Source organism: Alligator mississippiensis, unplaced genomic scaffold (genome assembly GCF_030867095.1).
Source record: "Alligator mississippiensis isolate rAllMis1 unplaced genomic scaffold, rAllMis1 scaffold_70, whole genome shotgun sequence".
NCBI classification, from domain to species: Eukaryota; Metazoa; Chordata; order Crocodylia; family Alligatoridae; genus Alligator; species Alligator mississippiensis.
In genome coordinates, this window is record NW_026775367.1 from 35001 (window position 1) to 42500 (window position 7500).

The following is a 7500-nucleotide window of genomic DNA, read 5'->3' on the forward strand; positions in this document are numbered from 1 at the left end:
CGACCCAGGGCCGACCTCCCGGGCCCCAGAGAGGCTCGTCTCCGCCGCGGAAGCCGCCCGCCGCCCGCGCCGAAGGCCCCCGGGCCCGCCCGGCCTCCGGGCAGGGCACCGGGGAGAAGTAGGAATCGTGGCCGGGCTCCTGGAACTCCTGCCCGGCCTGCCACGCGGAAGCATGCCGGGTTCTCCCGCCGCGCCGTGCAGGTTCTTCCGCCCCTCGCCGGGGTAGCCGGGCTCCAACCGCTGGGCCCCGCAGCGTGGAAGGGCCCCTGCGAGTCGCCCCCCGGCCTGCACGCCCGCCGTGCAGTCGACCGGGTCGAAGCCGGAATCGCGGCCGGGTTCCTGGAACTCTCGCCCGGCCTGCCCGCCCGGCCCGCCCCCCGGGCCGGGGCTCCAGTCGACATGGAGCCAAACTCGGTTTTGACCCCCTCCTGCAGCACGGTCCGGCCCCGGAGGTTCCTCCGTCCGACCTCCTGGAACCCAAGATGGGCATCCAGGGTCCCGAAATCCGTGTCCCCGAAAATCTCCGCGAACCTTTCCTGGCAATATTGTAGATGCGGCACCCGGCCCAGCCACCGGGGGCAACCGCCGAAAGTGTCCGCCCTCCTGGAGCGAAGGCCCGGGCAAGGCCCGTTTCAAAAACCTCATACGGACTTCCGGAGCCCGAGCCCCGGCGCCAGGTCGACCCAGGGCCGACCTCCCGGGCCCCAGAGAAGCTCGTCTCCGCCGCGGAAGCCGCCCGCCGCCCGCGCCGAAGGCCCCCGGGCCCGCCCGGCCTCCGGGCAGGGCACCGGGGAGAAGTAGGAATCGTGGCCGGGCTCCTGGAACTCCTGCCCGGCCTGCCACGCGGAAGCATGCCGGGTTCTCCCGCCGCGCCGTGCAGGTTCTTCCGCCCCTCGCCGGGGTAGCCGGGCTCCAACCGCTGGGCCCCGCAGCGTGGAAGGGCCCCTGCGAGTCGCCCCCCGGCCTGCACGCCCGCCGTGCAGTCGACCGGGTCGAAGCCGGAATCGCGGCCGGGTTCCTGGAACTCTCGCCCGGCCTGCCCGCCCGGCCCGCCCCCCGGGCCGGGGCTCCAGTCGACTTGGAGCCAAACTCGGTTTTGACCCCCTCCTGCAGCACGGTCCGGCCCCGGAGGTTCCTCCGTCCGACCTCCTGGAACCCAAGATGGGCATCCAGGGTCCCGAAATCCGTGTCCCCGAAAATCTCCGCGAACCTTTCCTGGCAATATTGTAGATGCGGCACCCGGCCCAGCCACCGGGGGCAACCGCCGAAAGTGTCCGCCCTCCTGGAGCGAAGGCCCGGGCAAGGCCCGTTTCAAAAACCTCATACGGACTTCCGGAGCCCGAGCCCCGGCGCCAGGTCGACCCAGGGCCGACCTCCCGGGCCCCAGAGAGGCTCGTCTCCGCCGCGGAAGCCGCCCGCCGCCCGCGGCGAAGGCCCCCGGGCCCGCCCGGCCTCCGGGCAGGGCACCGGGGAGAAGTAGGAATCGTGGCCGGGCTCCTGGAACTCCTGCCCGGCCTGCCACGCGGAAGCATGCCGGGTTCTCCCGCCGCGCCGTGCAGGTTCTTCCGCCCCTCGCCGGGGTAGCCGGGCTCCAACCGCTGGGCCCCGCAGCGTGGAAGGGCCCCTGCGAGTCGCCCCCCGGCCTGCACGCCCGCCGTGCAGTCGACCGGGTCGAAGCCGGAATCGCGGCCGGGTTCCTGGAACTCTCGCCCGGCCTGCCCGCCCGGCCCGCCCCCCGGGCCGGGGCTCCAGTCGACATGGAGCCAAACTCGGTTTTGACCCCCTCCTGCAGCACGGTCCGGCCCCGGAGGTTCCTCCGTCCGACCTCCTGGAACCCAAGATGGGCATCCAGGGTCCCGAAATCCGTGTCCCCGAAAATCTCCGCGAACCTTTCCTGGCAATATTGTAGATGCGGCACCCGGCCCAGCCACCGGGGGCAACCGCCGAAAGTGTCCGCCCTCCTGGAGCGAAGGCCCGGGCAAGGCCCGTTTCAAAAACCTCATACGGACTTCCGGAGCCCGAGCCCCGGCGCCAGGTCGACCCAGGGCCGACCTCCCGGGCCCCAGAGAGGCTCGTCTCCGCCGCGGAAGCCGCCCGCCGCCCGCGGCGAAGGCCCCCGGGCCCGCCCGGCCTCCGGGCAGGGCACCGGGGAGAAGTAGGAATCGTGGCCGGGCTCCTGGAACTCCTGCCCGGCCTGCCACGCGGAAGCATGCCGGGTTCTCCCGCCGCGCCGTGCAGGTTCTTCCGCCCCTCGCCGGGGTAGCCGGGCTCCAACCGCTGGGCCCCGCAGCCTGGAAGGGCCCCTGCGAGTCGCCCCCCGGCCTGCACGCCCGCCGTGCAGTCGACCGGGTCGAAGCCGGAATCGCGGCCGGGTTCCTGGAACTCTCGCCCGGCCTGCCCGCCCGGCCCGCCCCCCGGGCCGGGGCTCCAGTCGACATGGAGCCAAACTCGGTTTTGACCCCCTCCTGCAGCACGGTCCGGCCCCGGAGGTTCCTCCGTCCGACCTCCTGGAACCCAAGATGGGCATCCAGGGTCCCGAAATCCGTGTCCCCGAAAATCTCCGCGAACCTTTCCTGGCAATATTGTAGATGCGGCACCCGGCCCAGCCACCGGGGGCAACCGCCGAAAGTGTCCGCCCTCCTGGAGCGAAGGCCCGGGCAAGGCCCGTTTCAAAAACCTCATACGGACTTCCGGAGCCCGAGCCCCGGCGCCAGGTCGACCCAGGGCCGACCTCCCGGGCCCCAGAGAGGCTCGTCTCCGCCGCGGAAGCCGCCCGCCGCCCGCGGCGAAGGCCCCCGGGCCCGCCCGGCCTCCGGGCAGGGCACCGGGGAGAAGTAGGAATCGTGGCCGGGCTCCTGGAACTCCTGCCCGGCCTGCCACGCGGAAGCATGCCGGGTTCTCCCGCCGCGCCGTGCAGGTTCTTCCGCCCCTCGCCGGGGTAGCCGGGCTCCAACCGCTGGGCCCCGCAGCCTGGAAGGGCCCCTGCGAGTCGCCCCCCGGCCTGCACGCCCGCCGTGCAGTCGACCGGGTCGAAGCCGGAATCGCGGCCGGGTTCCTGGAACTCTCGCCCGGCCTGCCCGCCCGGCCCGCCCCCCGGGCCGGGGCTCCAGTCGACATGGAGCCAAACTCGGTTTTGACCCCCTCCTGCAGCACGGTCCGGCCCCGGAGGTTCCTCCGTCCGACCTCCTGGAACCCAAGATGGGCATCCAGGGTCCCGAAATCCGTGTCCCCGAAAATCTCCGCGAACCTTTCCTGGCAATATTGTAGATGCGGCACCCGGCCCAGCCACCGGGGGCAACCGCCGAAAGTGTCCGCCCTCCTGGAGCGAAGGCCCGGGCAAGGCCCGTTTCAAAAACCTCATACGGACTTCCGGAGCCCGAGCCCCGGCGCCAGGTCGACCCAGGGCCGACCTCCCGGGCCCCAGAGAGGCTCGTCTCCGCCGCGGAAGCCGCCCGCCGCCCGCGGCGAAGGCCCCCGGGCCCGCCCGGCCTCCGGGCAGGGCACCGGGGAGAAGTAGGAATCGTGGCCGGGCTCCTGGAACTCCTGCCCGGCCTGCCACGCGGAAGCATGCCGGGTTCTCCCGCCGCGCCGTGCAGGTTCTTCCGCCCCTCGCCGGGGTAGCCGGGCTCCAACCGCTGGGCCCCGCAGCCTGGAAGGGCCCCTGCGAGTCGCCCCCCGGCCTGCACGCCCGCCGTGCAGTCGACCGGGTCGAAGCCGGAATCGCGGCCGGGTTCCTGGAACTCTCGCCCGGCCTGCCCGCCCGGCCCGCCCCCCGGGCCGGGGCTCCAGTCGACTTGGAGCCAAACTCGGTTTTGACCCCCTCCTGCAGCACGGTCCGGCCCCGGAGGTTCCTCCGTCCGACCTCCTGGAACCCAAGATGGGCATCTAGGGTCCCGAAATCCGTGTCCCCGAAAATCTCCGCGAACCTTTCCTGGCAATATTGTAGATGCGGCACCCGGCCCAGCCACCGGGGGCAACCGCCGAAAGTGTCCGCCCTCCTGGAGCGAAGGCCCGGGCAAGGCCCGTTTCAAAAACCTCATACGGACTTCCGGAGCCCGAGCCCCGGCGCCAGGTCGACCCAGGGCCGACCTCCCGGGCCCCAGAGAGGCTCGTCTCCGCCGCGGAAGCCGCCCGCCGCCCGCGCCGAAGGCCCCCGGGCCCGCCCGGCCTCCGGGCAGGGCACCGGGGAGAAGTAGGAATCGTGGCCGGGCTCCTGGAACTCCTGCCCGGCCTGCCCCGCGCATGCATGCCGGGTTCTCCGGCCGCGCCGTGCAGGTTCTTCCGCCCCTCGCCGGGGTAGCCGGGCTCCAACCGCTGGGCCCCGCAGCCTGGAAGGGGCCCTGGGAGTCGCCGCCGGCCTGCACGCCCGCCGTGCAGTCGACCGGGTCGAAGCCGGAATCGCGGCCGGGTTCCTGGAACTCTCGCCCGGCCTGCCCGCCCGGCCCGCCCCCCGGGCCGGAGCGCCAGTCGACATGGAGCCAAACTCGGGGTTGACCCTCGCCTGCAGCACGGTCCGGCCCCGGAGGTTCCTCCGTCCGAGCTCCTGGAACCCAAGATGGGCATCTAGGGTCCCGAAACCCGTGTCCTCGAAAATCTCCGCGAACCTTTCCTGGCAATATTGCAGATGCGGCACCCGGCCCAGCCACCGGGACGAACCGCCGAAAGTGTCCGGCCTCCTGGAGCGAAGGCCCGTGCAAGGCCCGTTTGAAAAACCTCATACGGACTTCCAGGGCCGGAGCCCCGGCGCCAGGTCGACCGCGGGCCTCCCTCCCGGGGCCCAGCACGGCTCGTCTCCCCCGCGGGAGCAGCCCGCCGCCCTCGCCGAAGGCCCCCGGACCTGCCCGGCCTCCGGGCAGGGCACCGGGGAGAAGCCGGAATCGCGGCCGGGCTCCTGGAACTCTCGCCCGGCCAAGCCGCTCGGCCCGCCCCTGGGCCGGAGCTCCAGTCGACATGGAGCCAAACTCGCGGTTGAACCTCTCCTGCAGCACGGTCCGGCCCCGGAGGTTCCTCCGTCCGAGCTCCTGGAACCCAAGATGGGCATCTAGGGTCCCGAAACCCGTGTCCCCGAAAATCTCCGCGGACCTTTCTCGGCAATATTGTAGATGCGGCACCCGGCCCAGCCGCCGGGAGCAACCGCCGAAAGTGTCCGGCCTCCTGGAGCGAAGGCCCGGGCACGGCCCGTTTGAAAATCCTCATACGGACTTCCAGGGCCGGAGCTCGGGAGCCAGGTCGACCCCGGGCCTCCCTCCCGGGCGTTAGGGCGGCTCGTCTCCCCCGCGGGAGCAGCCCGCTGCCCGCGCCGAAGGCCCCCGGACCCGCCCGGCCTCCGGGCAGGGCACCGGGGAGAAGCCGGAATCGCGGCCGGGCTCCTGGAACTCTCGCCCGGCCAAGCCGCTCGGCCCGCCCCTGGGCCGGAGCTCCAGTCGACATGGAGCCAAACTCGCGGTTGAACCCCTCCTGCAGCACGGTCCGGCCCCGGAGGTTCCTCCGTCCGAGCTCCTGGAACCCAAGATGGGCATCTAGGGTCCCGGAAACCGTGTCCCCGAAAATCTCCGCGGACCTTTCTCGGCAATATTGTAGATGCGGCACCCGGCCCAGCCACCGGGACGAACCGCCGAAAGTGTCCGCCCTCCTGGAGCGAAGGCCCGGGCACGGCCCGTTTGAAAAACCTCATACGGACTTCCGGAGCCCGAGCCCCGGCGCCAGGTCGACCCAGGGCCAACCTCCCGGGCCCCAGAGAGGCTCGTCTCCCCCGCGGGAGCAGCCCGCCGCCCGCGCCGAAGGCCCCCGGACCTGCCCGGCCTCCGGGCAGGGCACCGGGGAGAAGCCGGAATCGCGGCCGGGTTCCTGGAACTCTCGCCCGGCCCGCCCCTGGGCCGGAGCTCCAGTCGACATGGAGCCAAACCCGGGGTTGACCCCCTCCTGCAGCACGGTCCGGTCCCGGAGGTACCCCTGCCCGACCTCCTGGAACCCAAGATGGGCAACTAGGGTCCCGAAAAGCGTGTCCCCGAAAATCTCCGCGGACCTTTCCTGGCAATATTGTAGATGCGGCACCCGGCCCAGCCACCGGGGGCAACCGCCGAAAGTGTCCGCCCTCCTGGAGCGAAGGCCCGGGCACGGCCCGTTTGAAAAACCTCATCGGGACTTCCAGGGCCGGAGCCCCGGCGCCAGGTCGACCCCGGGCCTCCCTCCCGGGGCCCAGCACGGCTCGTCTCCCCCGCGGGAGCATCCCGCCGCCCGCGCCGAAGGCCCCCGGACCTGCCCGGCCTCCGGGCAGGGCACCGGGGAGAAGTCGGAATCGCGGCCGGGCTCCTGGAACTCCCGCCCGGCCTGCCCCGCGGAGTCCTGCCCGGGCTCCCGCCGCCTTGGCCCGGGACGACCACCCCTCGGCGGGGTGCCTCGGCTCCGACCCCGGAGGCCCGGGTCCCTGCCGGGGCCCTTGGACCCGCCCCCCGGGCTGCCCTTCCACGGAGCCCTTGACCGGGACGAGATCGGAATTGTGGCCGAGCTCCTGGAACTCTCGCCCGGCCTGACCGCCTTCTCCGGCCCTTTTCCGGTTTTCCCCGTTGACCTGGCTCCAAACTCGGGTTTGGCCCCTCAGCACGGCAGGGTTCTGCCCCGAAGATCCCTCTGACCGGCTTTCTGGAACCGAACATGGGCATTGAGGGTCCTTAAAAACGTGTTCTCGAAAATCTCCGCGAACGTTTCTTGGCTATATTGTAGATGCGGCACCCGGCCCAGCCACCGGGACGAACCGCCGAAAGTGTCCGCCCTCCTGGATCGAAGGCCCGGGCAAGGCCCGTTTCAAAAACCTCATACGGACTTCCGTGGGGGGGGCGGGCACCAGGTCAACCCCACGTATGCCTATGGGGATTTTCGCTCCCCAGGTCAACCCCATGGATGCCTATCGGGATTTTCGCTCCCCAGGTCAACCCCATGGATGCCTATGGGCTTTTTCGGTCCCCAGCTCCACCCCAAGTATTCCTAGGGGCTTTTTCGCTCCCCAGCTCCACCCCATTTATTCCTATGGGGATTTTCAGTCCCCAGGTCAACCCCAAGTATTCCTAGGGGCTTTTTCGCTCCCCAGCTCCCCCCCCATGTATTCCTAAGGGCTTTTTCGGTCCCCAGCTCCACCCCAAGTATTCCTAGGGGTTTTTTCGCTCCCCAGCTCCACCCCATGTATTCCTAGGGGCTTTTCCGCTCCCCAGCTCCCCCCCCATGTATTCCTAAGGGCTTTTTCGCTCCCCAGCTCCCCCCCAAGTATTCCTAGGGGTTTTTTCGCTCCCCAGCTCCACCCCATGTATTCCTAGGGGCTTTTCCGCTCCCCAGCTCCCCCCCATGGATGCCGATGGGCTCTTTCGGTCCCCAGGTCAGCCCCATGTGTTGCTATGGGCTTTTTCGGTCCCCAGGTCAACCCCATGTGTTCCTATGGGCTTTCTCGGTCCCCAGGTCAACCCCATGTATTCCTAGGGGCTTTTTCGCTCCCCAGCTCCACCCCAT